The sequence below is a fragment of the Wasmannia auropunctata genome, unplaced genomic scaffold, assembly GCF_000956235.1.
Source record: "Wasmannia auropunctata unplaced genomic scaffold, wasmannia.A_1.0 LD335455.1, whole genome shotgun sequence".
NCBI classification, from domain to species: domain Eukaryota; kingdom Metazoa; phylum Arthropoda; class Insecta; order Hymenoptera; family Formicidae; genus Wasmannia; species Wasmannia auropunctata.
The window spans coordinates 8,861-31,614 of NW_012027435.1; the positions used below are offsets into that span (position 1 = coordinate 8,861).

The window sequence follows — 22,754 nt, forward strand, 5'->3', positions numbered from 1 at the left end:
TATTAAAATAGAAATTTTTATCCTTAGAGTATTTTATCCAAAACTGCCCTTATTCCAGACACTAGGTGAACGTTTTCGAAAAGTTGCTTAAGATAACTCCGGAAACGACGGAGACGATGTCCAAACTCTTACTTACGAAATTCTACAACGACCGAGATTATCGCGATTCGCGGTGATCCATGCCAGATTCGCGCAGGACCGCAGGCAGGTTTGCGAAGGCAGGTTTCGCGATTTGCGATAAGCGCAAGTTAAAGGCAAATCCGTATGCCGTGCGCATAGACGGCGCATTTCCGCCGATACGCGACGGGTGAAATTCGACTTGGGGCCGACTCGGCTGCGTAAAGTAAAAGGTTGAAAGTGTCCGCGCCGTCAAGTGCACGATCGCGCGCACAGCCGGGGACTTTCGATTCGCGCGTCGATGCGAACCGCGCGGCGGATGTATCGCGACGGTGCCAGTGCATGTGCACGCTCGTCGTCGTTCTCGTCCCGTCCCGGACTTATAATCGTCATCTCGTTTCGTGCCGTTTACATATCGTATCACTCTTTCTCCGTTTGTCCCGCGCGCGCGCGCGCGCGCGGCTCCGCTGACTCCGCTCCTTTCCATACTGGGGAATCTAGGTCGCACGGCTGCGTTCACCTTCCAGCAAAAGCAATGTCTTCCCAAGGAAGGTCGTCCCGTCTGCAGAGACACGTACTCTTCCGAACGACGACACACTTTTCCCTTTCGTTAAAATTACCCGCCCGTCCGGCTCGATTAATTGCTCTCGCCGATCTCGGTGACGTAAGAAAAATCAGCAGCCGGCCCGGAGATTCCTCCGGCGGCGAGACGGATGAGAAAATACTCTTTTTTCCCCTTCTCATCAGCCATTATAATGATCCTTGAAAAGCGTTCGAATAATTCTCTTCGCCCATAAATTATCGCTGACGTGCGATGACGTCGCTCATTAAATTTAGTTAATTTAGCGAAGAGATTTATTTAATGGATGCAGCGATTATTTTACAAGATCAACGAAAGGCTTTTAAACTTTATAGGTATCTCGAGCTTTCGTTTCAATGTAACGTTGATAAGAAATCAGTATTTAATTTATGCGATTAAATCACCGCGTAGAAAGGTGATGTGAGCAAAAAGTTTAGCATTTTTGAGATAATGAGAGGAAATCAACCGTAAAGATTTCAAGGTCGGCTTCCTTTCGTTAACTCAAAAATGCTAATTTTTGACTTGTGTCACTTTATTATCAACGTGATGATATGTCAAGGGCAGATAAAATCTCTAGACAACCCTCGTATATACTTATAATACACGTATCCAAATGCGCGATTAATTGAGCCGTGCAAGGTATAATTAGCCCCGGGTAATTAATTAAGCCTCTCTCCGTCGGGCGGTTTACTCATCAAGAAAGCACACGGGAGAGGTCGATTATACATTACTTTCTAATAATTACGTTTACTTCCAATCCGTTATACTTCGTTACCACAAGCATCCTATCGCGAATCATTGTCATCAGGCGCCGTATTGTGCCGTCATTAGAAAGTGCGCGCCGCGTCGTTGTGGAAAGCGTCCACTTTTATCTGATTATCCGGCAATTTGGCTTTTACGAGGAGGGAACTGCCGGGCGTGCGATTTTTCCGCGGCGGAGAGAGAATCATTGCCGGATAATTCCGAGGATTTGGAATCGCCGAAGCGGGATGGAGAGGAAAAAGGGGGAGGATGATGGCAATGCAGCGCCGGGAAATGTATCGCGAATCCTTTCCGATTCCGCATACGCGGGAAATCAACGTCTAATTGATTCGCCCTAATTAGCCGTCACCCGTCGCCCGGGAGACAATTAGAAAGTAAGTCTCGCGGCGAGTCTGTGTTACACGTCGGTGTTAATATACTCACACGTCGGCAGCTGTTGAGGTATCTGGGCTGCGTGTGCGCCGCTACCGCCGTGCCTCGTTATTGTGATCTGAAAACAGGGGAAAGGCAAATGTTTTAGATCTTCTTCGCTTAATAAGATAGAATTGTTAGCGCCGACTTGGGCCATGCTATCACCTCTCCTCCCACTCCCCCCATGTTAGCCCCGTTGCTGGGTGAGCGTATATATATCGCACGAATGCAATTAGAATAGCGCAACGATATTGTAATAACGGCTGTAACACGCGTGGCGCAAGTACTTAAAATATATCTAACGCTTAAGTAAGAACATGCTTACAAGCTTCGGAAAGTTTCCTCAAGGCCGCTTTTACTTACAATAAGGGAGATTTGATGAAGAAGCTAAGGGTTTATATTTTCGGGAATTTTTCTTTTTTTTGAAAAACTTATGCAACAAATTTTCACAGCTTTTGGTAGTTTTTATTGTATATTTTATTTATCATTACTGTACTATAAATATAATGAACTAAAGATAATTCAATATATGTACAATAATTAATATAATAAGTGAAATATACAATAAACTACAAAAGCCTATAAAAATCTATCCCATAAATTAAAAAAAAAAAAAAAGAAAAATTTCTGAAAATAAAGTGAAAAATAACAGAATGTCAGAAATCAGCTAAATACTATTAAGTAGAATTTTTGCAAATAACAGAATGATCAGCTTAATATTGTCAACGTAGAATTTGATAAAAATCGATCTTTAACAGAGTAAAAAATATACTAATTTTTAAAAAAATTATTCAAGAAATCCGAAGTTTATGCTCCCCTTCCCTTCAACTATTTATAAATAAAAATTTTTTGATGATTCAGATTATTCGAACCGAGATATTATGAACATTAGTTTTTATAAGGTCTCGTTTAAATGATAATAATTTTAATATTAATGAACATACTGTATAAGTATGTTCATTAATTTTAAAGTTATATCGTTATATATATATATAAAACGTAATTTGTGTGTGTGTGTGTGTGTGTGTGTGTGTGTGTGTGTGTGTACGTGCGCGTGCGCGATAAACAAAAGTCTGTAAAAATTCATCGCATAGGTTTCTCTCAAAAAAGAATTTCCGAAAACAGTCGTCTTTAAACGTCTAAAGGTAACAGGCTCCTTAAAACCGGTGAGATTCGTGACATGAACGCGGAATGACGTCACTCCTACAATGGATGAGACGCGGAAAGGGAATTTAAAAACGGGGAAGGAATCGTGGAGAGAAAAAGTTACGTAAAATTCTAGATAATCGGGCGTTAGGTAAACAGACGCGGGAAAAAGAGAGTGGTTAGATGTTGCCTCGTTACTTTTACTAGTACTTTTACTAGTAGTATACGATTTGTATTTATCAGGAGGTATTCCCGGTTGTATTCCCGGTGACGGAGCAAGTTGCCACAATTGGCAGTGTGATATCATCGGCGTTTGCGGTGAAGCCAATGATGAAATAGAGGCGCAACGCTGGAAACGCTCGAGAAAAGAAAAAGAGGTGCACCCGAGTCTCGAGAACTCGTGGAAACGCTTTGAGATGAATGTGCGCGCGCGCACGCAGCCGCGGTTGATTAAATTAAGTAATATGTACGTAATTGCGATCGCGGAGCCGACGACGTGTATCTGCGCCAGCGATGACGAGCGACGATTTATCCCGATTCGAATTTAATTTGATCCCGTAAAACTTCCTGAGAACAACTTCGTACGGTATCATTATCCATTTTAAGAATAACGCTATATATAATGCATCCGTTAATGGTAACGTCGCGTCGTTGTGAAATGGATCTGAGTGATATGTGTTTAACTGCAATGATTAGAGAAGAAATGCGATCCGCGTGAACCGCGAACGCGAGGATTTATCGCATTATTAACCCGATATTCCCCGTCTTGATCCCCGCGTCGAGCAAATTGATTACCGGGATACCCTTATAATTTATAGAACACCGCGCGCCAATTGCAATTTCAAACGCTTTTCAAGCATTTTCACGTAGCGCATTATATATGCGATAGACGTGTCTCGCATCCAAGTATTAATTTAATCGACGCCGGATCGATGATCGATCGCCATCTGATCGGAGTCTATGCACCGATATGAAAGTCTCGCGAGAATGTCATGCCCGAGTTGATCGCCTCTCGCTTCTCACTTTCCAGAATGTGTGTGAACCGTACTGTGTTCTTACTTCCCGCGGAGAGTGTCAGATCATTCCGTACAGCTGTCGTCATTATGTGTTTATGAAAATTTCGCGTAAGAGAGGAAGCACCTTCTTGGAAAACTAAAATGTTATTTATTTAATTATTTATTCTCAATCTTTGTTGATTGTTGCTTGGTGAGCTCTTTCTCCGCAGTTACATGATTTCTGGATATTCAACTTTTAACATGTATCTATAAGTCACAAGGTTTCTAATACAAATGGACTAAGAATGACGCTTTCCAAAAGATCTAGGCGACAAGGTAATAATTTTTGTTAAAACATCAGACAAATATAATTTGCGAGCGAATGCGTTGACATATAATGGAGTTTTGTATTTAATTCATTATATTTCCACTGAGGATGACCGCTATGTAAAAGGGTCGAAACGTTTGGTATAATTTGTATATTTCTTATATTGGTTATTTATATAATATTAAAGATTGTTTATCACCGTAGTCAACACATATTATTAGCACGTACACCTAACTTGGCTCAACAGCTCTATTATTGATCTAATTTGAATATGAGCTCTGATAATTTATTAAATTTAAAATTAAAATATTATCATCGTGGAATAATTAAAGTTAATAAAATCTATTTAACATTTGTATGCAGTTATGTGCATCTACGATCTACGAGATGTGTGCGATTATTTGGCATCATTCCGACCAACTGTTTGTGAATTAAGATAAGAACACTGAATGTGGATCGGGTATTAATTTCAGATAATCTATTATATTTAAATAATTATTGTACTTTTCACATTGATTCGCATGATATTACAAGATTTTTATGTTACGTTTATCAATTGTCAATTGTTTCTTCTTATTTACTAATAACTACAGCGCATATTTTATTAATAATAGACGACATAGACACGCGCTTCGCAAGCGCTTTTCATTCTTTACTTGCTACTTACTTGTTTAAATGCATTACAATATACTATTAACTCCTTGTTACGCATAACTGTCAAAATGATAGTATGTCATGATGACAGCTGCTCGCGAAGTAAGCGCAATCAGAGAACCAATTAAAATCGCGAAAAAAATATATTTCAAACATTTCGATAGATGCGAGTATTAATTTAACATGCGTTTTTAAAACGTGAGATGTTAACATTTAGTATATCTTTAAAAATTTGTTCAAAGTTTAATACCTATAGGGATTGTCTTATGGTTTTTATAGGACTATTTAATAGTATTAAATTTCATGGAAAAATCAATATCTCGTGCTTCAATTAAAATAAAATAGTCTGCTGGTAATTTGATCCGCAATTAAATCCGGTGATCTAATTGTAGACAATTTTCATTATTTTATTCAATTAGAATAAAAAAATAAAATAGTATTAAATAAAATCATTCATAAGTATTCTTTATAATTAATTACAACTGTCAAATTATTATTGATTGTTTTGATATCTTTCTGCATAAAAATATAAACTTGTATATTCTTAGAGTGATGAACTAATGCCCTTATCCTATGTTAAATTTTAAAAGGAGTATATCTATGATGGATAATTTCGCAAATAAATTGCAGCTGATTGCATTCATATCGCGAAAAGTATTCTAATTTCTAAACTGATAATATATGACTAAAAATGTTAGCTGAAACGTTCCTGTATTTTAAAGTCATTTTTATGAAGTATTAAAATAGAATTTATAAATAATTTGCGCATGACGCGCAAATTATTTATATAGCTTACAACGCCGATTCTCATTAGCCTTTATTATTACTTTTTGTTTTCTACTTATCGGGAATCTTATTACGACTATAATTATTAAAATTAGTAATGATTCGGTTGCACAAATGCGTTATTTAATAACGTGCGACATCTGTAACAGAAAGAAAAGAAATCCGTTCCAAGGTCGCTGTTGTTTTAAATAAAATCGTATAAACGCTGGCGTCATTTTAACGAGGAGAGGAAATGAAGTAATAAAGCGATGATTAATTTCTCGAGTAAAAACATGGAAGTTCTCTCCCTCTTTCTCACCTCGCGAGCTCGTAAACGAGACGTGTGATGTAGTCATTGTGAGGCGCGGAGAGGACGTGTGGCGCGGGTATATCCGATAATGGAAAAGACGTGCAACGCATTAACGTCATTAACGTGTATCCGCCCGAGTAAAATCGCCCGTGATTATGCCATCCGGCGAAAACGCATAACGCGTCGCGATAATTTATTTTTTTAGATTAACAGAGATACGCGCGGGCACTGTAATTTTGCCTTCTATCAATCTGATTCGAGAGGCTCATTCCCGCGGCGCGTCGTGAATCGCAAGGTAATTTCGCGTAATGCGTAACGCTCCCGGTCGTGTAGTCAGTGTACAGTGTAATTGTAATGCGGAAGACATTGTGGATTCGAAGGAGTGATGATTTAATCGGGCGAGCGGCGCGAATCGCCGCTTGTACACGCCTGCAACAAAATTGTTCTCATCCGACTGGAGATCTCCTACGTCGTTGATCACGATTGCCACTTCTTTGATTTTCGGTCCCAAAGACTCCGGCTTCTTGAACAAACCTTTGTCTCCTATAGACGAAAAAAAAATCTCCGGCTCGAGGGAGCAACCACTCAGAAAATAGATGTAGGAGAGACCGGGGCTAAAAGTTTCTAGAGGTAAGTTGTTCTGACGGTTATATCTTCAAAATTAAAAGACGTTGTGTTTTTAATTGTTTTTGTCGCGTGATCAACTCACGCGATGAAAACAATTGAAAATAACATTTAATAACATTTACATTTTGAAGATATAACCGTCAGAACAACTTACCCTCGGAACTTTTAGCCCCGGTCTCCCCTGCCTGCACTTCTGACTTTAAGACTTCATCGGATTTCACGGACTTCATCGGACTACATTAGAATTCATCGGACTACACCGAAATTCATTAGACTTCGTCGGACTTCACTAGACTTTTATGAATATGGTTGCCACTTTTTGAGCTTTTCGGGCTTTCGTCTGGAATTCAATGGAATTCTGACGGGCTGTACACCGGAATTCAAGAGTGGTTACCCTCTCGCTCCGGCTCTAAATTAAAAAAAAAAAAGATAATGTATAGAAACGGTAGCAGTTATACAGAAACCAAGCACACACATAAACACATGCGTCCATTTTCTTTCGAAAAGAAATCTCCGGTGGCCGGCGGGACACCTCGGAAGGTGGCAACAGCGAGCTATCCAAATCGATGGAAACATCGGTAAGCGTAAGTGAAAATGGCGATCGCGAGCGTGAATAACACAAGGACGCTATGTAAATCCCCCCCCCCCACACTTTTGTCCGTCGCTTCCAATTTAGGTATCGGCAAACGAAACGGTGTCGGATGTATTTGAAAGCGACAGTCGACCTGCGCGAGAGAGCGATTACAGAAAGTAAGTTCCTCTCCCGAGGTGAACTGGGATAAAAGAAGTTATCTCCCGCGTGTGTGCGTGTGCGGCGGCACTAAACAATCGCCTCCTCGGCGCGTTCGTTTTAACGCGACGGAAAGTTTCACGGGACAGGAGTCTCCGCGGCGAACGCTGACGTCAGCATGGCCGGCGCTTGTTCGTCCGTGCAATGAAAGTGGTCTAACGAGTCACTGGCCATTCAAGTGTGTACACACTCGGAACGACGTGGCCCCTACACTTCTCTCTCTCTCTCTCGTGGACTGCATTTGCGACTATATTATATTTAAAGCGCCAAAGTGAAGGCGATAGGCAAGGGACTATGCTTGGCGGCTGGCCGACTTTTATTACGGGGTACGTACTGGCGTCCCATTAATTTGACGTGCGCCCGTGGCGAGGTGGATTATCGTGCGAGATCGGCGCCGCCCGATACATGATGTACAATTGGATCGCGAAACGCGACGGACGTGATCCAAACGCGAAACGCAGAGCCGGAGATACGACGATAAAAGCGCAGCGGTGCAAGCGGAGCTAGCCAGCAGCAAGACCGGACCATATAAGGCCCGCGACGTTCCGCGTCCGATGGAATCCATCGAGGACTGACCTTCCACGTCGCGTCGTTTCGCTCCGTTCGCGACGAAACGCGCATCTTCCCATTATAAACCGAGGAGAACAACTGAAGAAGAGAATTGAAGAATTCTCGCTCGCGGAATGCCTCGATGTTAATAATGACGTCAATTAACTGCAGATTTTCTTATCGCCTGCGACTAATAACGTCGTTCAATTGGCGTGAAAATAATTGCAAATAACATTAGTTAAAATTAGCACTGATGTTATCCGAGATAATCTTTGAATATTATTTATATAATTTTTATTAATATAAGAGAGTTTTCGCTAATAAAACAATGTATATTAGCTAAAATTAGCTCTGATGTCACTAATCTTCGATTATGACACATTTAATTAGGCCACTAATTCTGGGTTCACTAAGAATAAAAATTCATATTTTTATCCAGAAAGATATCAAATAATCAACGTATTAAATAGTTATAATTAATTATTATGACGATCGTGGCGCAAAGAGCGTTGCGCGTCGGCTTTCTGCACCAAAAACTCAGGTTCAAATCCACAGAACAATGTAACTTTAATTGATTTGGAAGTGATTGTCACCTCTCGGAAGGTAAAGGCAAATCACCGAGAGTAACTCTGCCCAGGAAAGTTTCTTTTAATAGGCCATTCGAAACCGGCGTTAAAACTGTAATAGGTCCCATATATCTACGGATATATGCAAAAAAGATCGCCTAAAAAGTATGATATGCGAAGAAGAATTAATCATAAAGAATACTTTAGACAGATTTTATTCAATTTCAGTACTATTTTACATTTTTTTATTTTAATTAAATGAAATAATGTTTCATTAAATTGATGTTTCATGTTTTATTAGATTAATAATATCAATAAAATGTACAGTATTGTTACTTGTAAACGAGAAATAATTGACAATTGATAAAGCTATATAGCTATAAAGCTATAAAGCTATATGGCTTATATGGAGTAATGCTTTATCAGAATCTCAGATCAAAAATAAAACGTTCAAAATGACGGATCCAATATAACGCACCGAATTTTTAAAAATAATCTAATTATTGTGAAACAAATTGCGAAAAAAAAGTAGTTTTAAGGTTTCTTGGGCTCATTGAATCCGATTCTGATCTCACAATCAGAATTTAAAAAAATTTTAAATTGTACGTAGATTCAACATGGCGGATAAAATTTCAAAAAATAATCTGATTATTGCAAAACTTCGTTTATAACGGAATCCCATTTAAAAAAACATCCAATTTCCAGTTTCGCTTTATTTAAACCCCAGTAGTGCTACGCAAACAGTTAGTAATTGACTGTCAGTATAGCAGATTGGGACAAAACAAATTTACAAACTGTTATATATTAATTAACAATTAGTTACTAAGTTATATATTGAGAGATTAAGATAAACATGATTGAATTTTTTAATTCTGAGATCAGAATCGGAATCAGTGATCCCAAAAGCCTTAAGAAAGTAAGATTTTTCATGCGTTTCTTTTGCTAGAAAGCGCCGGTTCTTAAAAAGTTAATAATAATACGATATATGTTATAGGTAAAATTAGTACCAACGTCGCGTCATCGACAGAACATATGATCCTTGGACGTCAAGTAGTTCAATCTAGGTAATTGGAGCGGCGGGTAATACGAGCGATTGGCAAAGTCGCGATCGAAACGCGGATCTAACGTACGTGGGCCGGGGTCTCCTTGAGATCGCCGCCCATTACACGCTCCTTCTCGCTGTTGCAGACAGCAACTCTCCGCGACTCTTGCTAGTTAGTCACTCTTGTACGTAATCCCTGCTCGCGGCGCGTGCTCCCGTGAGACTTCGTCGTCGCGCTGCCGATCCGACGCAACGCCGAGCCGCGCCGCGAGCGAAGCCGCGATTATGTCACGACGCGGCATTTAAGTATTTAACGTTGGAGAAGGACTTCCAGCAGAGACTGTCACCACGTGTCGTGGGCGTAGGAGATTGCGCACGATTTAATCACGATGACTTCCGAACTTTAAACGCAAGCGCGCGCGCGCCCACGCGAGTTCTCCAAACACGATCGCATCGATCGGAAATAGGTAACCAATGCGATTTCACCGATCTCTAATCGCAACGGATGACTCCGTCAGCGAATCCTAATTTGGATCTGCGTGTGGACGAGGTAAAGTCGTATCTCTTACTCAACACACACGCTAAATTTGTCAGATGACAATTTGTATTTTGCAGAGAGAAATGAAGTGTTTGTCAGAGGAGAGTTTTTGTGACTTTCTCCTCTCTTCGTCAGCATATATACGTTTCTATTGGTCTTTCCGACCGACTCGTCACATCGAAATGTTTGCCAGAAGCGTTATCGTATTTGCGTTCGCGCGGTATTCCTAAGCGAGAGTACAGCCCACGAATTGTTTGAGGAATCCTTTCGACAAGAAGCTGTTACCGGTAATGAAGAATAGAAGTTCCTGACATTTTTTTTAAAAGAAAATATTTAGAAATATCGCACTGAGAAAAAAAATTAATTGTACGAACCAAATTTGTGTAGTTGTTTGATTCAATGGTTTGATTCAACAATTCTTTAGTTGTACAAAGAAAGATATAGTTCATTCATGTCAACCATCAAAATTTTTTAATCAAGAATTAATTAAACCAACTCAATTAAATTATTTTGTTCAAGATAGTAGTAGTATTTATTTGTGTTTGCATGCTATTTAATTATCCAAGTAATATGTATATTTGTACAAATTCCAAGTATCAAACTGACTAAACGATGCTGATGGGGATAATAAATAGTGTGTATTTTTAATCGAACGATTGAGTTAAATACGATAAATTTTTGTTGAAACAAAATAGTTTAGTAAAAAAATAGTATTTTGTTTATAATAGTAATAAATTATTTTGTGTCATGGTAACGTTTAGCTAAGTGTATCGGACTAAATATTTTGGTAAGGTGAAATTTTGAGTTTTTCAACAATTTTTTTTTCTCAATGCGTGACCTTTTGCTTTCAATTGGAAATCATGACGTAATATACATTGAAGTTGAATGGTGACGTTGTTTGCAGAATTTATAACTGTCGAGTTCTCGTTCTGTTGTAATAAAGGAATGGACAAACGAATTACGGGGTGTACATTCGGCGTCACGCTTCCGGTTATCGGCGGTCTTCTATCGGCCGCAAAGTGAAACGTTTATGGAAACGCGCCAGCGAGCGCCAGGCTCACCAAGATCTCGTGTCGATATTTAAAAGAACACGAAGTAAAAGTGGGCGTGGCGGTTCTGAACGGATTGTCTTTTCTTCTTACGTGCAACAGGATGTTTCAATAAAAGTCGACACGCGCACTTGTCGCGTCATTCTTCACGGTTCACCGACAAAACAAAAAAAGAGAGTTTGTATTCCAATTTCATGAAATGCTTTCTCACACACAGAGAAGAATATTTTATAGTCATTAAAGTGATTTACATGCCATTGAATGTACAACATATTTTTATGACATTCTCTAAATGTTTAAATAGAGCACATTAGACATAAAAAGAAAAAGAGTTATACTGTTAAATCTATAGTGTCAAATTAACCTTACTTAAGTCGCCACTGCTCCTACTTAATAAATAGTTATTTTTAGCTACAACAGTGAAGTTAAATAATTTAAAACGGTTCAATTTTAACCCAAATTTTGGTTAAATTCTATTGTTTTATTTAAAAATAGTTATATTGTTTTAGTTAAAAATAATTATATTAAGTAGGAGTAGTGGCGATTTAAGTAAAGTCAAATTTGACACTATAGATTTAACAGTGTAGTCTGAAATCAATCGAGAAGACTGAGGCTCGTTGGCACGAAAGATAAATTTGCATTGTGTTCCGTTTATGTATTATATTTATGACAAAGAAAACAATGGAAAAGTTACTGCAAAATACCTCTTTTAACAGGTACTTTTTTCTAAAGTTTTAGTTAAATTAAACAAATATTAAAATAAAAAAAAAAGAGAAAATCCGATTTAAGAGAAAGCAAGTATAAATTTTTCAAGCGTTTCAAAACTTTGTATTTTATTAATGTTCTTCAGCTGGAGAGATTAAATCTAAGTGACGTGTATTATTAGTTAAAAGAAAAAATTTCTGTTATACATGTTATTTTGAATAACCGTAATTTATTAAAACAAAATGATGAAATCAAACGTATGTAAGGATGGAGCACGTTAGTTCATATTTAAAACAAGCTTGACTTATTGTAAGAAGCGTCTGAACTTTCATTTACAACTTAACTATGACAAAACGCTTTTTATTTAATATTTGTATTGAAGCAAGTTAAGTTTAAAATAGTTTACATTTATCTTTCTATAACAGCATTTTGTTATTCGATCATTACGAAATAACTTTAAAAAACGGGATCATTATTAAAAAGTGCATATCTGCAATCTGTCTTTTACTTCCATTATATTTTCATTAATTTAACATAAAGTTTATTGCGTAGGCTAATTACATCATGATATGTATCAGTTTATCCCACATCGGAATAAGCTGGCTGCTAATGCAGACTGCATGTTCATATTTCAAAGAAACGATACACAGGAATCAGTCCTGCAACGAAAATGTAGAGAAAGCTTTCTTTATTATATTAGTCTAACATAATAAAAAGAGCTTTCTCTACATTTTCGTGGTAGAACCGATTTCTGTGTATCGTTTCTTTGAAGTATGAATATGCTGTCTGCATTGCAGCCAGCTTACTCCAATAGTTTAATTAAATATAGTTTTATCAAACTAAATATAGTTTATTATTAAATTAAATATAGTTTTACTAAACTATTTTCCGCTTTGTACCGTTGTTGATGTTTTAAGATCTCAATTGTTAGTTAACATTACACGGTTTTTCCTGATACTCGTTTATTTATACGTCGCTTTGCTAATACATTCGCTCAAACATATGTATATATTGAATTTACGCGGCTTGAAAACGCGCTAGATTGTTTATTGCGATGAATGTTATCACATGCCTCGGTGGTCTAAAGGTAGGACGCCCGTCCGGCAAACGAGATCCGGGTTCGATTCCTGGCTGAGAACATGAGGTGATATTTTTTCGCAATAAATTCTTTACAGATTATAGATGCAGATTATAGACGCGAGTATAGATGCAAGTTAGTATTTATTTGATGTCGCGAAGTTGAGGGGGATTTCACAGGATTTGATGCTTTGAGCATCGATTTATTAGATTGTCTTTGGCAATTTAATTGTAATATTACATACTATTTGGTTCGGAGCTACGGAGATACACGCGATTTGCGACCACGTGGTGTTATATGAATCGAAAATTGTAAGATTTACACTAATATTATATGAAAGCACCAAGATCCGCTTTGTACCGTTGTTGGCGTTTTAAGGTCTCAATTGTTATTTAACATTACACGGTCTTTCCTGATACTCATTTAAACTATTTTAATCATAATAAATGGTTGTTTAAAAAGTCAAAATGGCGAAAATGTATAAATTGTACTGATGAGCCCTTCTCTAAGCAAAAATATTAAACAATTTTCATACATAGAATTTTTAATCTTGAATTGAGTCCAAAAGTAATACTTGCATCAATCCAAATTCAATCAAATCAAAACTTTTAAAAAATTCAATCAAATAAAAATTTATAAAAAATTTGTTAAGAAGATTATAATATTTTTTCTTATACATGAGAACATCTATCTTAATTTAAGACTAATTCTTCATGCTTGATAATCGAAGATAATCGAAAAAAATATATAACTGTGTCAGGAGATTGAATTAGGTACATTAACTGTGACGGCTTTTATTTCGTATCTTGTGCAAAGTAATGCATACTAACAATGGAAAGTTTTGCAATGATAAGCGGTAGCACTTGGTTATTTTCTATCGTATGTATTAGCCGACGCGCGATTTCGAAGATCCTGTGCCGTAGAGGGACCCGAGCCACACGTAAACGCCAAGTTTAGCGTAATTGCCAATTATTATGTGTTACGTAACGCGCCGGGATTACCGCCTCTTGAATAGGTTAACGACATTAAATCCGTCAGCCTCTCATCCAGAAAGCGATCCCACGACTATTGTCAGGTACGGTGACATAACGTTCTCCGAAACCGCCGTGAAAGACACCGTCACACTTAAGCACCTGCATTACCGTACTTGTTTATTTATGTCGTTTTTCAATGCCATCATACAACTAAAATCTCAATTTGCTTTAAAAATATAAAGTATATTGCGCTATAAATTTTAAATAGCTTTCATAGTACGTGAACAGCAAATTTTCTCCCGACATTTCTCTCTTTCCCTTTCGCATTTGTAAAATAAAAATTCGCGAGATTCGCTAATTAACGAGATATTTATCAGAAAACATTAGTAATTTATTTTCCCCTTCTATTTCAGTCGGTCTATATTCACTTTCAATGATATTTCTGCTATAATTAAAGAACTTTCGAGAGTGATATCAATGTCTGATATGAGAAAAGAGAGATTCAAGTATCACACGGTATCGGACTTTTACTCTATCGTTGACTCCGTTGACAATTTGAAAAACTGAGCAGCGACGCGCGCTGGCGCGCGATTAGAGAGAAAATCTCGCACGCATATTCCGTCGCTGTATGCCTGAAAATCGCTCGAAAGCCGTCCAGCTGCTTTCTCAAGAGTGGCTCGTTTGTCAAATTTCCATCGACGAACGGCGTCGATCTGAGCATTATTAAGAATCTCTGCGCGGCCGTTTGACACCGCCGATGCGGTTCATTGCAGCGACGCAGCCGTGCAGACACCTTTCTCGGATGTGTCGTGCGCCAACAAAGGATTACATAATGCGCCACGGTATCTTGTAAGTAATGCCGCGTGTACGACGCGACGCCGGCACGCACGCGGAGAAAGTGTGTGTACATATTACGGACGCCATTAATCCACGCCTATCCGAAACGATTGCGAGTGCGCGAGAGCCGTATTTGTAATACATTTATCTCCTCGTTCTTCGACCTCAGGATGTCAAGTCAAGCGCAGGGATAATCTATCAATCGGTTTCTTTAAACGGAACTATTAATGATAGAATCGTGCGACAAACGTGCCGTTTTGAGTGTGCATTTTTTACGTTACTGTTGTTATTAAGCGTTGTATGTCGGCTTCGCCACGCGCGAATTGTAAAATGCAAATAAATTTAGAATACAATTATGTTTAAATTTAATTTAAGCTGTTGCACTTAAGGTAAATTGTATATTGTTATACCGAAGTATTTAATGCAAGAAAAAGGGACAGAAATTTGATAATATTTTTCAATTAAATATAAAATAAAACTAAAAATATTGATTTTCTTTCAACAGTATTGCATAATAAAATAAAAGAAACAAAAGCAAATTAAATAATGCTAATAAGAATCTAGCATGACGACAGTACGCAATTATATTTGATAAAAGGATCAATTAAATATTAATACATAAAAAATTAATTTATTTGATTCAATTTCAAAAATCTTTATTTGCTTATTTAAAATAAAGATAAGCGATTTTTTTATTTAGACTACATTCAGTGACAGATGTACAATAATAATTGCAAAATAAAATTTTTTAAATAATAATAACACTACGAGAATAATAACTTTAGAATATAATAATTCTGCAACATAAATAGATATATATCTTAACTTGTGTTCTGCGAAAAATGCGGTAGAAGAAAGCAAAAGGATCAAATGTCGCTAGATGATTTAAGATATCTCGTTCGTTCAAGGTGAACTTTCTTGTGCGTAGGAAAAGAAATAGTTTTTTGTGTTTACTCACCACCAGAAATGCCAGCGCGAATCCCCTCCAGTCCATGGCTAAAATAAAAGAGAAAGTCTTATTAATAACTGGGTCGAACTCGCGCACGAGTACGATCGATCGCGCAAACATCGTCTCCGCCGTGCAAGAGGCGCCAAATACGAACATTCGCCGCCTCTTATCATGCTTGCACGCTTGTTGCAAAAAATATCCTTTATTAATGTTATTCGCGGCAGCAATAGTTAATAAATTTATTGAGGTAACTTGGTTTCTTTTTAAAAAAATATTTTAAAATTAGATTTATTTATTAAAAAATTATTGATAATTTATAAAAATATTATTAAGAAGTATGAGATATTGTAGATATTTATATGTAATAGTACAATATTTATAAATACTCATTATATTATTATTATAAAGATGAGTGTCGGATTCTATAAAGAAAATCTTTTTTCGAATAATGAACTCCTCTTTGTTATATTATTATAAGAAATATAAGGGGTAAGATAATGTTTGTATTTGTCTTCAAAACAACTTTAATAAAACACTTTAAAACATAACGACTGAAACAGTTTCGCTCCATAAACCGGATCATTCTTTCTTTATTACACCATCGCTCTCGCAACATCGACCTTGAGCCCGTTTTCAATTGTATCCGATATCCTCTATCCTCATATTAGTTTTATCTAATCTCCAGAATTAAGGGGTCTATTCAAAACGCTTAACTTTTCTCCATTCTATCCTATAATTCGGTTTGGGATACGACGATAGCCTCGCATTCTTTCTCCACCCCATTCCACGAATCGCAGTTCGAAGCGGGGACGTGCAAAAGAGAAAGAAAAAAAAATCGCGCGCTTCCCCGCACGTGGTGACGTCACCCCGAGCGAGGGTTAAGGCCAATCTCGGCGTTACAGACAGCAGGTGAACGTTTTCAGGCGGGCTAGTATAGTGGAGCCCCGTTCGGGCGCTCGCAGCCCGTCGAGAAAGCGACATGCTTGTTCGCGAAGGCGGTGGTGGCGGTAGTAGTGGTGGTGGCGGTGGTGGCGGCGGCGGCGGCGCGGCGATGCACGATGCAACGTTCACTTTTTAGTACACCACGATAGGCAGCGGCGGCAACGGCGACGGCGGCGGTGGAGCACGGTCGACCTCGACCACCACCGGACCACCATGGTCGACTATGGCAGTGTGGCTGTGGTCGCCATTTTCGTGCGCGCGCGCGCGCACGCCAAGTCCTTTTCGATCCGACTGGCGCCGGATATGTATCGCGGCATGCTCCGTGATTTACGAGACCGGCTGAGATTATTACCGAGATCGACATCTCACCGAGAATATGCCGTGGTACCGCAGCTTCCACCTTTCTTACGGTACGGGAGGCGGCAACGGCGGGACACCGGTCAGATTCGTAATCGCGACCAGGGACGTGTACCTTGTGGCGCGCGAGTTTCTTGCGATGGGGAGCGAGAAAATTTTTTTTAGAAAATGCGACATGTATCTTTTCAGAGAAATAAAAGAATGAAATAATATTAATATAACAAACTATTATTAAACGGAGAAAAAGACTTATATTATTGAAAGAATTATTAACAAATTATTTACATAATTTTTATTAGCGTAGTTTAAATTTTTTTAAAAACATGTATCTTATAGGTACATTAATAGTCCATAGTATACCAAGGTTGAATGATAGTAACAAATGTGGACAGGTATTTCGGCAGCGGAAACAGCTGTCGCGCACATGAATTAAGGTGTCGGTTCTGTACGGGAGGGGACACTAATCGAAAAATTCAAGGACAGTATAATGATTCAAGTGATATTTACGTGGGAAAAATCCTACACCTGAAAATTTTTTTTTCTCTATTATAGAAAATTACAAAGAAAATAATTTATGTATTAGATTTTTTACTAGGACTCGAGTTATTTCTAATATAAATTTAATATAAATGTAGTACGTATCTTCATTCTTATATTCATTATTCGTAATATTATAATTCGATGTAATGTACTGAATAAATATTGCTTAATAATAATAATTACAATAATAAATATTACTTAATAATAATATTACAGAATAAATATTACTTACTAATAATAATTACAATAATAATATTGATTTATGTAATAATACAATTAAAAGTTACTATAAAATTGAAATAATTAATGTATAAATTATAGTTTAAATACCAATGTAATTTGATGCTATAAATATAGCATCGAACGTTAAAATCACCAGAGATTTCAATGCTTGCACGCTAAAGAGCGTAAAGCGGAGAAGTTTCCGGAGACTTCAATATTGCGGCTCTACGACGCACTTTTTCTGCACTTTTTCTGCTTATAATTAGCATATTCTATGAATCATATTTATTCCTAATTACATAGCGGAAAAAAACTATCTATCACAAATTTTTAAATTCAATACTATAAAGTCGTCACACATATTCATTCGGAAAATAAATAAATCATTTGCAATCACTTTAGTTATACGTATCATAAACCCACTCTAAGATTGCTTTCCATATTCATAATAACTTTGAAATGTTTATCCGACACGGTTTCGCAATATCGGCAATCTGCCTTGATACCTGCATATTTGGTTAAAGCTCGCCCACAACGCGATGAGCTCGATGGATAGGCAGAGCCTTGAGCTCATTTTCATTGCATAATAGTCATAATACTTAATGTATTAAACTGCAGTTATTAAGTTAATATTAACTATCCGGCAATTCATTATTATGCATCTTTTAAATATTCTCTCTCTCTCTCTCTCGATGCCATCAATGATTTTGTAAAATTATTTTTATTATGTTGGAGAATATTCCATTGCTAAATTATCAAAATTTTTACTGATCAATTCAAAACAGTAATTGCTTTAGATTCATTATTTTTCTGTTTGGTTTTATATAAAATTAGTATAAAAAAAATATATAATACAAAGTTCATTAAACGGCAAGATTTATGATAAAAAACAAAAGATGTATGTATCTCGAGAGGAACGATATATCTAAAATGCTGTGTATTTCAAACTTTTGAGAAAGTATGTATATTATAATGTATGTACATCAGATTCGAAATTAAATCAAAAGTAAATTGATAGATACATAAAACTAATTCTCATTGTTTTTTAACTTTATTTAATAGCAAATACGTTGCTTTATACTCTGTTTTTCATTCGCTCTAATGGAGGTAACCATTGCAGGCGCCTGCACCCTTGAACATCCGTCAACGTAACCGTCGCGGGATTTCTTCATGCGAAAAAATGGCACCATTTTTTGTGGTTAAAGTAATTTAAACTTGATATTTATTCAAATATAATAAAATTGTGTAATCAAGATATTTTTTTATTATAACACCTAAAAAAATCCAAGATCGATGTAACGAAGCAAGAGCGATATGTAAGAATAAATTCTTAATGAACTTTGTATTATATATTTTTTTCATACTAATTTCATATAAAACCAAACAAAAAAAGAATGAATCTAAAGCAATTACTGTTTTGAGTCAATCAGTAAAAATTTTGATAATTTAGCAATGGAATATTCTATGTAAGAATAAATTCTGTAAATGTGTGAATTAGAATTTTGCGACGATTTAATATTTGAATATTTTAGTTCTCTAATTTTTTATAACAAATTTTCATAATTACAAAACTATTACATAGTTATGTAATAAAACTATTACATAGTTATGTAATAGTTTTGTAATTATGAAAATTTATTATAAAAAATTAGAGAACTAAAATATTCACATATTAAACCGTCGCAAAATTTTAATTCACACATTTACAGAATTTATTCTTACATATCGCTTTTGCTTCGTTACATCGATCTTGGATTTTCTTAGGTGTTACTTATAATAAAAAAAAATATCTTGATTACACAATTTGTATCCTATGTAATTTAATTCGTATAGTTATACGAATTAAATTACATAGGATATAAATTAAACAAGCGTGCAAGTTAATCATATTAATATTTGCATTACAAACAAATATCCATTTTCACCAATGTAGATTAACCTCGGTTTAACTTACTTTTTATCTTTTTCTAGTGCTGCGAATTAGAAAAAGATAAAAAGTGAACCAAGATTAAAATTAATTTATATTAATAGATTAAAAACATGCATCATAATTTGCTAAATCAATATAATTTTCAAGAAATTTCACAATTAAAAAAATATCCCGCAAAATTCGAAATTCAATTATTTCGATGGCAAAGATCTAATTGTAAGCTTCTTGAAATGTAATAGCAGTTGCAATAAATGATTTCTCACCTGCTGCACCTTTTCCGAATCTTCTGCGAATAATTCCAAAATTACTTGCGGTGCGTTTTAACAGCAAGAAATTCCCTTCTTTCCGTCGCACGTTCGCCAGCTTTAAGGACGAACGTGTCGAAAAAAGTGTCGAATCGCCGAAGGAAAGCTGCAAGATAGCGCGATCAATCAATCCGGTCAATCATCTGATCTCTCAGCTGCGACGGATCGCCGGCGATTTTATCGAGTGTCGAAAACGCGTCCTCGCCGGCCACGGAATCCACCTTCCGTACGTCGACATTCCAAATGGATTGCTACTTTTTGCTACCGCTTCTGTATATTTGCCACTCTCTTGAGAATTTCACGATATTCGTGTCTTTACCTCGTATATAAACACGGATGAGCTTCCCGATCGAACAACTTTAGCGACCACACCGTGAGAGCCGCAATTATCAATAAACCCCTTCTCTCGATCAGCTGAATCGTTGGCACAGGCGACTTCGCGTGCGCGCGGCACCCTTCAAACGCCGCGACTTTTTTGAATGACACTCTCTTCGCGCGCGATAGGTGTCCTCGGAGTCGTTCGAAATTTTCAAGAGTCGTCTCAATCGGAATCTCGATCATGCGGGGAAAGATCGTCAAAAGTTGCGCGTACGACTTCTCTTTTTAACTTTTTTTTTCTTTATTTAATCGTTAGAGAATAGAGTGCTGTTTAATAAATAAATGTGTCGGTTGTATTGTATCGTGATAGTGACATACTACAAGGAAGCCTATTATTTCGATCGAGTCGTTGTTGTCCGCGTCGCGAGTGCATATCTTTCATCCATCCTTTATTCCTCGTTTCTCGTTCCTTGGTTTTTCCCGGCCACGTTTCTCTCTGTCCTCTCAATTATGACACTGCACTGCACCTGTCAGGCCCGCACGGTTCTCCATGAGTCCCCCGGTTGAACGGAGAACGGACGGCGAAAGAACGCGCCGCGGAAAAGAACTCCGTAACGATCGACGCGAGAAGCGAGACTGAACTGAACCTGAACTCAACAGCCGTTCCCGACTCACGGCGCGGCACTTCGTGTTTCCTCGTGGGGCGCGCGCACGCAACAGAAAGAGAGGGAAGAGAAGGAACGGCCGTGTTGGACGGAAATAAACGATCAAACCGCGAGAGAGAAAGCGAGTGAGAGAGGAATGGTTACGTTGAACGGAGATAAAACGTACGAAAGACAGAAAGAGAGAGAGAGCGAGAGAGGATAGGGGGGGAGTAATTTTGAAGACTCGAGAAGAAAAGAGACAGCGAGTTCGGGGCGATCGAAAACTGGTGGGAGTGATAGGCGGAGGAAGTTCTGCATGAGAGCCACTTTTCAAAGAGAGGAAACGAGAGATATTAAGAAAGAAGGAGAGAGACAATTGTGTGTTCTACGTAGAGTATGTTTGTGGAATAGAAAGAGGAAGCGAAAAGGGAATGCGAGAGTGAGAAGAGACATGGGAGAAGGATAGAGGAACAGCTACACCGCTGCATCGCTGCGACCGGTACGTAAACGACCGAGATAGATGATTGCCGATAAGACAGAGATGGAGCACTATATAAAGGTTGAAAGAGCGAGAAAGAGAAGAGTGTGGGCATCTACGTAAGGGGGGGATGGAAAAAGGAAGAGGGAGAGAGAGAGGGGGGTGCAGAAAGGAAGAAGGAAGAGAAGATTGCATCTCTCTGTTTCTCGTTCGATTAGCGGACGTCACGCAGCTACGGTCGCGCGAAAAGATGCTGCGGACTTGAGGTGAGAGGCTAGAACGAAAGCGAGATAGGCGATGGAGGAAGACAGAATGAAATTACGTCATCGTTTGAATTGGTCGTATCACTGCGATGATTCCTTCCCATGTAGTAGAGAAAAAAAAACTTCTTCCAATCATAAAATTACTCGCTTTTGTTAAAGATTCCTTAACTTAATTTCTTATCCTCAATCTCATTTGTTTCGAGCGAGTTCCAATCTTCATATCCGGCTGATAGCCAATAACTTCATGAAATTTGTGTACTTTATCTCATCTGCTCTCATTTTCGTCTCACTATTGTTATTGACAGGTACCGATAAGATAGTTTTTATAAAATAAACTAGTCCGCACTTTGATAACATAACTTAATTTTTGGTCCTGAATAATGATCTTATAACCAGAGAATATTATTTTCTATCCGCCTAAATTTATAAGAAAAGCGAAATAATTCGAAATATTACACCTCTAAGTTTCAATCTTAAATTCAAGAATATTTTAAACCTTTTTTGTAATCAAGTTTTCAAAAATGAAATTTTTTCAGTACATAACAATGAATATGATTTGATTAGATTTTATAAAAAATTTTATTTTAAACGATTTATAATATTCATTAGGTTTTAGAATAGACTCTTATTATAAATACATTTTAAATAGTTTTATAAATATTTTAAAATTTAGAAACACAAATGTGTTGTTTCCCTGATCCAAGTTGCTGTCATATTGCCGGTCGTCTGTTTTACCGACAAAAATATCATTTTTGTCAGTTACCACCGACGAGATATTCTTAAAGATCGACACCCTTACGGGACTTAGCGTGGCAGGTTTAGTAATTGCTAAAATTTAAGCAATTAGCCAATAATATAACATTAATTTTATGATTTATTAATAGATCAATGTTTTTTAGACATGTACATTGTAATTCATGTGTATTATATCTTGCTAATAGTTAATTTTATTTAAAACTGCATTTTAGATCGGAAGAGCACAC

The 22,754-nt window shown here is 37.2% G+C and overlaps 1 long non-coding RNA gene across 1 annotated transcript; it reads right to left on the bottom strand.

Annotated features, from left to right (window-relative positions):
* Window positions 1-1,780: 1,780 nt before the first annotated feature.
* Window positions 1,781-21,038, bottom strand: LOC105456966. The gene is made up of 3 exons (XR_975313.1): window positions 20,027-21,038; window positions 15,782-15,819; window positions 1,781-1,949 (listed from the first exon to the last, which is right to left on the bottom strand). It is a non-coding gene; the product is annotated as an uncharacterized LOC105456966 (long non-coding RNA).
* Window positions 21,039-22,754: the final 1,716 nt, after the last annotated feature.